Here is an 8,009-nt window from a genome sequence, read left to right as displayed (position 1 = left end):
CCTCTTGGCAGGAGTAGAAAGCCTCATCTTTCTGATGCAGAGTGGCTGGTGGTTTCAAACTACTGACCTCGGGTTTAATAGCCCAACTTGTAACCACTTCGCCATGAGGACTCCTTATTGTTTCCCTAGTTAGTGGTTTTATGGACTGTAGAGATTTGAAGAAATTCTTGACTCTAAAATGATTATTAGAGAATAGCTACAAAAAAGAAGGGAGAAATGTGATGTAAAAGAGACTACTGTATATACTCGTATATAAGCCGAGTTTTACAGCACATTTTTAATGCAGTTTTTGTGGTAAAATTAGCTGCCTTGACTGATATTCGGGTCTGGTTATACTCGAGTATATACAGCAGGTTCTGAAAATTGCAGACAAGAATGTTACTTGAAGTGTAGGAATTTGTGGGCTTTCAACGGTGTCAAATGCTGCCAAGACTCTGAATCCACTCCACTCTCCATTTACCTTCTGCTGCAGTGCTATGTAGGTGCTACAGCTCCTAGGTTTGATATCTTCAGGAAATAGCCAATGAAGAACAGTCTGAAGATAGAATCGTCTCTCTCAGTCTGTGTTCCAAAATTCCACATCCTGGGCAATTAATAGAGGCAGAGAAGAGACCTGGCTGGGGTCAGTCTGGAATGGGGGGTCCAGACACGAAGTGGATTGTGGAGGAAGGCAGGCAAAGAAGGTGGGGTGGTTGTACTCAGCAGGAATGTGATTATGCTCTATAATTTTAATTTGTAAGCCAGCATCTGCCAGTCTTCACCTTGGCTGTTTTGAACCCCTTTTATTGTTGTTGTTGTTTCCTTGAGGGCTATCATCTGCTGCACAAGACCTCTTAGGCGAGTTGAAAAGCAGGGAGGTAATTTTGAGGACTAAGATGAACTTGACCAAAGCCATGGTATTTTCAATTGTCTCACATACATGTGAAAGTTGGACATTGACAAAGGAAGACCAAAGAGGAATCATGGAGTTGGAATGATGGTGCTGGCAAAGAGCATTGAAAGCACCATGGACTACCAAAAGAACCCACACACCTGGCTTGGAAGAAGTGTGGCCAGAGTGCTCCTTGTAGTGAAGGATGGTTAGGACTTATATCACACACTTTAGACAGGTCGTCAGGATAGTGCAGTCCCTGGCGAAGAATAGCTTGCTTGGTAAAGAGGGGACTGTGAAGAAGAGGAGAACCCTCGGGAGGATGGACTGATGCAGCGACTGCCACACTGGGCTCAAGCATCACAGCTGTGCGGATGGCGAGGGATGGGGAACAGCTTCGTTCTGTTCTTAGTGGGGTCGCCATGCACCAGCACCAACTAGATGGCAGCGAAGAACAACAACAATGCATCTGGTGTAGGCAAGTGCAGATTTGTAAAAGGGCTCCCAGCTGTCTTCAGCATGTTAAGCAGCAGCTAACCAGTGACAACCTCATTGGTTGGACAAACATAGCCACCCCCACCCCTTTTTTTTAAAGTGTTAGAAAAACTCAGTAAAATATAATTCTAGTTTATTGTTTGACAACACTGTTTCACACACACATCAAACAGGCTGTAAGTAAAGAGATAAATAAACAGCAACTTCATAAACAAAAACAAAGGGGAAAAATCAACTAACTTACCAGGAGTCTCAGAAAGAAATTGCACTTTGGGGTTGATGTTTTGGGTTTTTTTTTTACAAGTTTCTTTTCCTCCTTTGAAATGATAATGAACATGGTCATACCACTAGCAAAGTCGGAAGCAGGACAGAGAATGCTCTGCAGACTGGTTTGGTCCTTGGAGATCAGTAAAAAAGGCTGATGCCTAACAATATAAAATATAAATAAAAAATCCAAACAAATTTTCCTTTAAAAAGTGCTTTTAAGAAAGGGAAAAAAAAGCAAGGCCGTGTGAGGTTTGGTTCTCTTTGCCTTCCTTGTTACATACAATTTTAAACTGCGGTTCATCCATAGTACGGCCGCCCAATATACTGGAACATGACCTCCTTTGGGTTCAGAGATGGGAAGTGGAGGGTGACCAGATCATGGTGGCCTTCTAAAAGTTTTATTTATTTTTCATGAGGTTTAGCTTTTCCTCTGTTGCTGTGTAGTCCTTTTGGGTCTTCTGCTTTGTCCCGTCCCGCAGGACATCAACAACGTGGGTACCTGAAAGAGGGATTGGGAGTGAAAATAGGCAAGGGCGCGAGAAATGGAGGCAAGAAAGGAATCTGGTCAAGCCTCATTTATTGAGCTGACAGCAGAGGTTTAAATAGCCAGCGAAGGGCTGGCACCATTATGTCACATGTAAAATAAGGTACAGCTGAGGTTGCCAATGTCGTGCATCTCTAAATAAGAAATGGCGGGCAACTGATCAAACAGGTAAGTATGCTAATGAAACATACCTTATGCCGGTGGGGGGGGGGATGCCACCAGTCATGTATTGACCAATGAACATAGCAGGTGCTAGTGAAAGAGCACCAATCCTAGCAAGGGTCAAGGCAGCCACCCTCTGGCGGGAAAGGAACAAAGGGCAGTAAAATCTCAGGACAGTTTGTATGGCAGGAAACTGAGAGTAAATTCATAAAGGTCGTACATGACTTAAATCCAGGGTGGGGGGACACACAGTTCCCTACATGTCCCCCTTCTTTACCAAGACAATAACAGGCAAGAGTATGATTTTAATATGGAGTATCCCTTCGGGGACTGCGCCTGGCTTAGGTCGTCGGACCACTGACTCATCCTTACCTGTCATTGGTCTCAAGGAATGCGCATTTTTCAAAAGCAAACCTTGGCCTGGCTTAGGTTGGTATGAGCCATGCCCAGTCTTATCCGTCATTGGCTGTCCAGCCCAGCGCACAAGGGAAGGGGATATTATCACTCGGATGAGTCGGAGAGTGGGCCACCCTTGTCCATCATCTCTAGCCAATGATAATGCACCTGGATAGGTTTAGCCTGGATTGCTTCAATCTGTTGTTTTATGAACGCAATGAGTTTGTTGAACAATACAGGGCCCAGGGTAATAATGATCAGAATTACAATGAAAGGTCCAACAAAGGGGACAATTGCGGAAAAAAGGGGGGAAGTTTGCATGCTTAGTGAAAGTACAATTGCTGCAGTAATAGCAGTAGCAACTAAACAATATAGTTAAAATACTTGCTATAAGCAAACCTACAAAACGCTTAGGTTTGGTTAATGCTTTCTCAAATCTCTTCCAATACCGGTAACCATCTTTTTGAATACCAAGGCCCAGTAATATTCACTGGCAACATAACAAAAGAAGATTAATACAAAATTGCAATGACAATACTTTCAGGGGTCTAGGTAATACATTTAGACAAATTACAATTATTACAAGACATGTTAAACTTATAATTATCATGATCTATAATAATATGCCCTGCCAAAAGTACATAAGACGATGTTACACAGGCAGTAACGTTCCCTTGCGGTTTGGAGGAAGTGTTCATAAGCTTCACATTTCCAAAGTAATCTCTACTTTCCATTCGGCAATATTTTTTATTATTGTCTCTCTTTTGTGATGTTATACTAGATGGGCTTGTCCATGAGACTTGATCTCCACAATATGGTTTTATTATTCTTTTGAGTCTCTAGTCCACAAGGAGAAAAAGACTGCGGAGTAGATGAGATTACATTTCCTTCACCTTGTACAGGGAAGATGTGAGTCATTAACCCACACTGTGATTTCCAGACTTCCCAGACAGCAGGATGTAAGAGTGGTGGATCAGGAGCTTAAGCCTAGTACTGCTCACTGTGCGAAGTTTCCAGAAGCACTTGCAGGCAAATTACCATCTGCATGGTTTGCAAACTGCACCAAAGGTTCATGCAACCACCAAGCTCCATCAGCATCCTGTGGGAAAAAACACAAACATGCCCTCACCCCCAAATTAGGAGGGGAGCTGGCTCTTGCCATTAAGTGGACCTTTCCATTTTTACATATGCTTTGTCTTTATATTTGGCAATCTTTTTCCAAAGGCAGTCAGCAGCAGACTGACCGTGTACATCCAAATTCAAAATGTTAAAATAAAGTATGATTAATTAAATTGCGAGGAGGAGGGTATATCTCCCCCTTTTTATTTTATCTAAATGCCGCTTATTAGTCCCATTAGCAGGTTCCACAATACCATGGCCTTGAGGATTAGACGAGATTCCAGTTATGTGTTTAATTCGAAAAGTGACACAAAATTGAGTAAATGATTTACTAATATAAGCAGATCCATTATCTCTCTTTAAGCATTTAGGTACACCAATTATAGCAAAACAATGTAACATGTGTTGAATAACTAAAGACGTTTTTTTCACCAGTCATAGCAGTGGCCACAATAAATCCAGAGTAAGTGTCCACTGTAATATGCAAATAACTCAATTTCCCAAATGAAGGAATGTAAGATCCATTTGCCAAAGATGTCCCAGGAGCAGTCCTCTGGGATTAACACCTGAATAAGGAACTGGTAAATGAGTTCCACAATGGGGACAAGATTTTGCTATGTCCCTTGCTGCTTCTTTAGATATGTTAAATTGATATTTTAAAGCTTGGCTGTTTGGGTGATGTAGTTGATGAGAATGCTGGGCTAAAATAATTTGATCTTCAGAAAAACTGGCAAATGCTGCTGCAGCTTGAGTTGCAAAATCAGCTAAATTGTTGCCTTTTGCCAAAGCCCCCAGTAGAGAAGAATGAGCTCTGATATGTGCCACAAAGTAAGGATACTTGCGGTTCCAAATTAATTGTTGCAATTCACCAAATAAAGCCAAAATAGGTTCATTTTGCGATTGAATACAAGCAACAGTTTCTAAATTATTTAATACGAAAACAATATATAGGCTTTCTGAATAAATGTTAATGCAGATTGAGCTGGAAAATTTTTAACCATATTATGTAGCTGCAGTTCCATTAGAGGAACCATCAGTAAATATTGTAAGGGCATGAGGTATGGGTTTATTTTTTACAAATATTGGGGAAAATAAATGTTTTTTAGCAAATTGTAACAATTTATCTGGAGGATAAATATTTTTCACCAATCCACAAAACCCAGCAAATGCTAATCCCCATGAATCACAACTTTCCCATAACCAAGAAGTTTGGGGTCTGTTATAGGGTATGACTACAGAATTAGGGTCTTTTCCAAAATATTTAACAGACTCGGATTTATATTTTATCACTAATTCAGCTATTTTTAAAAATAAGGTTTTAGAACTCTTTTTTCTTGAAGAGGCTAAATATACCCACAATGGTCTTTTCTGCCATAACATACCAAATGTAAAAGTACAAAGGTTTATCATAATTAATATACATAATTTGTTGTTCTTGAATATGTAAATTTACTAAATTTAAGATTTGTTCTGCTAAAGGGGAAATTTCCCAAGTTGAATTTGGATCAGGATCTCCTTTTAAAATATCAAACAAAGGTTTGAGCTCTCCAGTACTTATTTTTAGATATGGTCTAAGCCAATTAATATCTCTTAATAATTTTTGAAAATCATTTAAAGTTTGTAAGTGATCTTTTCTTATTTATAACTCCTAGGGTTTAACAAAGCCTTTCTGTAAAATATGTCCTAAATATTTGTAAGGTTCAATAACTCGTACTTTTTCTTCTGCTATAACTAACCCATGCCTTTTTTAGTGCTTCTCATAATAAGTCAAAAGATAAAGAGAACCATCTTTTGGTCCCTATGAGCCATCTAAATATAATCCATGTAGTGAATAATATACACTGATGTTTCAGAAGTTCTTACTGACTTTGTAGCTGCAGTTGCAAACTTTTGACATAAAGTGACGCTATTAGACATTCCCTGACTTAAGACTTCTTACTGACAACGCTCCATAGGTTCTTTAAAATTAACACTAGGAACACTAAAAGCAAATCTTTTATAATATTTGGAATCCAAGGGAATAGTATAAAAACAATCTTTTAAATCTAAAATGATTTTATATGCATTGGCTGGAATAGCAGAGGGGGAAGGGAGCCCAGGCTGCAGGGCTTCCATAAATTCCACAGTATCATTAATCCTCCTTTACTGTTTCCTTGAAAAGCAACTGCTATAGCAAGCCCTGAGTAAAAGAAGGTTTAATGTTTAAACATAGTTTGATATAATTCGACAGGTGAGGTTGAAAATTTTATCACTAACTGGCATTTTTAAAAGCCAATTGTTTAATTTTTAAATAAAATTTCTGATTTGAATTAAACAAAGGGATGAAAAATTAGCACATACTTGAAGATTACATAGTCTACAAATGATGGCAATATTTTCCTTGAGAGAGTACGTCCATTGGTATATTATTTTTTAAATACTTAAAAAAAACCTCAACTTTAAGCAGTAATAAACACAAGCAAAAGTGATTTTATCCTTAAAATAAACATTCAGAAAAACCTCTCCATACATACAAGTGAAAGAGTATGTAACACACACACAAACGCGCGCACGCACACAAACACATTGTTCACACAAACAGCTTATAACTGCTGTATTTTGAAAACTCTTAAGAAATTTCGATTTCCACCACAAGCTAATTACTCATACTCTTGCTCCCAGGCTACTGCCTTTTCCATTGTTTCATCCCAGCAGGACAAAGTCCTAAATCCTTATCATGATAATGTATTGACCTGCCCTCTGACTGCTCCTGCCCACTTTCAAAGCCCTCAGGTTCACTTTCCAGTGGCTTCAGCAGCAGAGGGAACTTTTCTTAGCCACAAAATCTGAAAATTTCTCTAGTCTTTGGTAACTTATTTTTGTTCCTTTAGCTTAAAACATATTTTGAAACATATTTACATACATACATTTATTAGAAACCTGCCCAATCATTTATTACTCCCAACTTTTCACCACTTACCCTTAATTTTCTCAGTAAATATTCACAGCCGTGCCACTCAGTGGTATCTGTTATGGGATTCTGTTTTTAATCACAACTTTTAACCTTACTCCCCATGCCTTGAATGCATCACCGTAACTTGTCCTATGAATAATTGATGCTGACTACTTTCTTGACCCATCGTCAGACAAAAACTCACCCGGTTATTCGTAGTCACAAGTTACAACGACGGTGTGGTGGGCTTGATAAGTCAATCGGCCGATCCTTGCTGACTTGTCTGCTTCCTCAGTGGGTCCCTCGTCTTCAGGCCACTTGAACGAGGAGCGTCTCAAAGCTTCCAAGCGACAAAGGCACGGCAGCTGGATGTTGCAGCGTATCACTGCAAATCGGCGCTTTAGGAGACCCGCTTTTTGAGCCAAGCGGGCTCTGCGCAGCGGGAGCTGGCGGGCACAACACGGTGGGACCCGCGGTGGCCGCGTGCTTTATGGCAGCGTCGGCGCACTTTACGGCAGCGGCAGCGTGCTTTACGACAGCGTCTGCGCGCTTTTCGACAGCGGGCAGTGGTTTGCAGCGGGCTCGTGCCTAGCGCTCTGCGACTGCGAGCCTAGTGCTAGGCGAAGGCTCGGCAACCGTGCAAGCAGCTCTGCAGGTGTTAACAGTTCAACGCGGCTTTAGCAGCTCAGCGATAGTGCCAGCTCAGCGTTTGCAGCTCAGAGTGTCAGCTCCGTCGCAGCGCTGTGAAAGCAGCGGGGCGCCAGTGGCACCATTTTGCTTCAGCGTTTCAGCTCAGTGATAGAGCTTAGAAATATGGCCAGATGCCAGCGTCCCAGGAGCGGAGGCTTCTCGACTCGGTCTTGCAGCCCCTTGGGGCGCCAAAATGTCCCGTCCTGTGGGACATCAACAACATGGGTACCTGAAAGGGACTGGGAATGAAGATGGGCAAGGGCGCGAGAAATGGAGGCAAGACAGGAATCTGATCAAGCCTTATTTATTGAACTGAGAGCAGAGGTTTAAATAGCCAGCGAAGGGCTGGCACCATTACATCACATGTAAAATAAGGTACAGCTGAGGTAGCCAATAGTCGTGCAGCTCTAAATAAGGAAGACATGACGGGCAACTGATCAAACAGGTAAGTATGCTAATGAAACATACCTTACGCCTGGGGGGAGATGCCACCAGTCATGTATTGACCAATGAACATAGCAGCTGCTGGTGAA

The sequence above is a fragment of the Tenrec ecaudatus genome, chromosome 9, assembly GCF_050624435.1.
Source record: "Tenrec ecaudatus isolate mTenEca1 chromosome 9, mTenEca1.hap1, whole genome shotgun sequence".
NCBI lineage: Eukaryota > Metazoa > Chordata > Mammalia > Afrosoricida > Tenrecidae > Tenrec > Tenrec ecaudatus.
Note: the sequence above shows the minus strand (reverse complement) of the source record.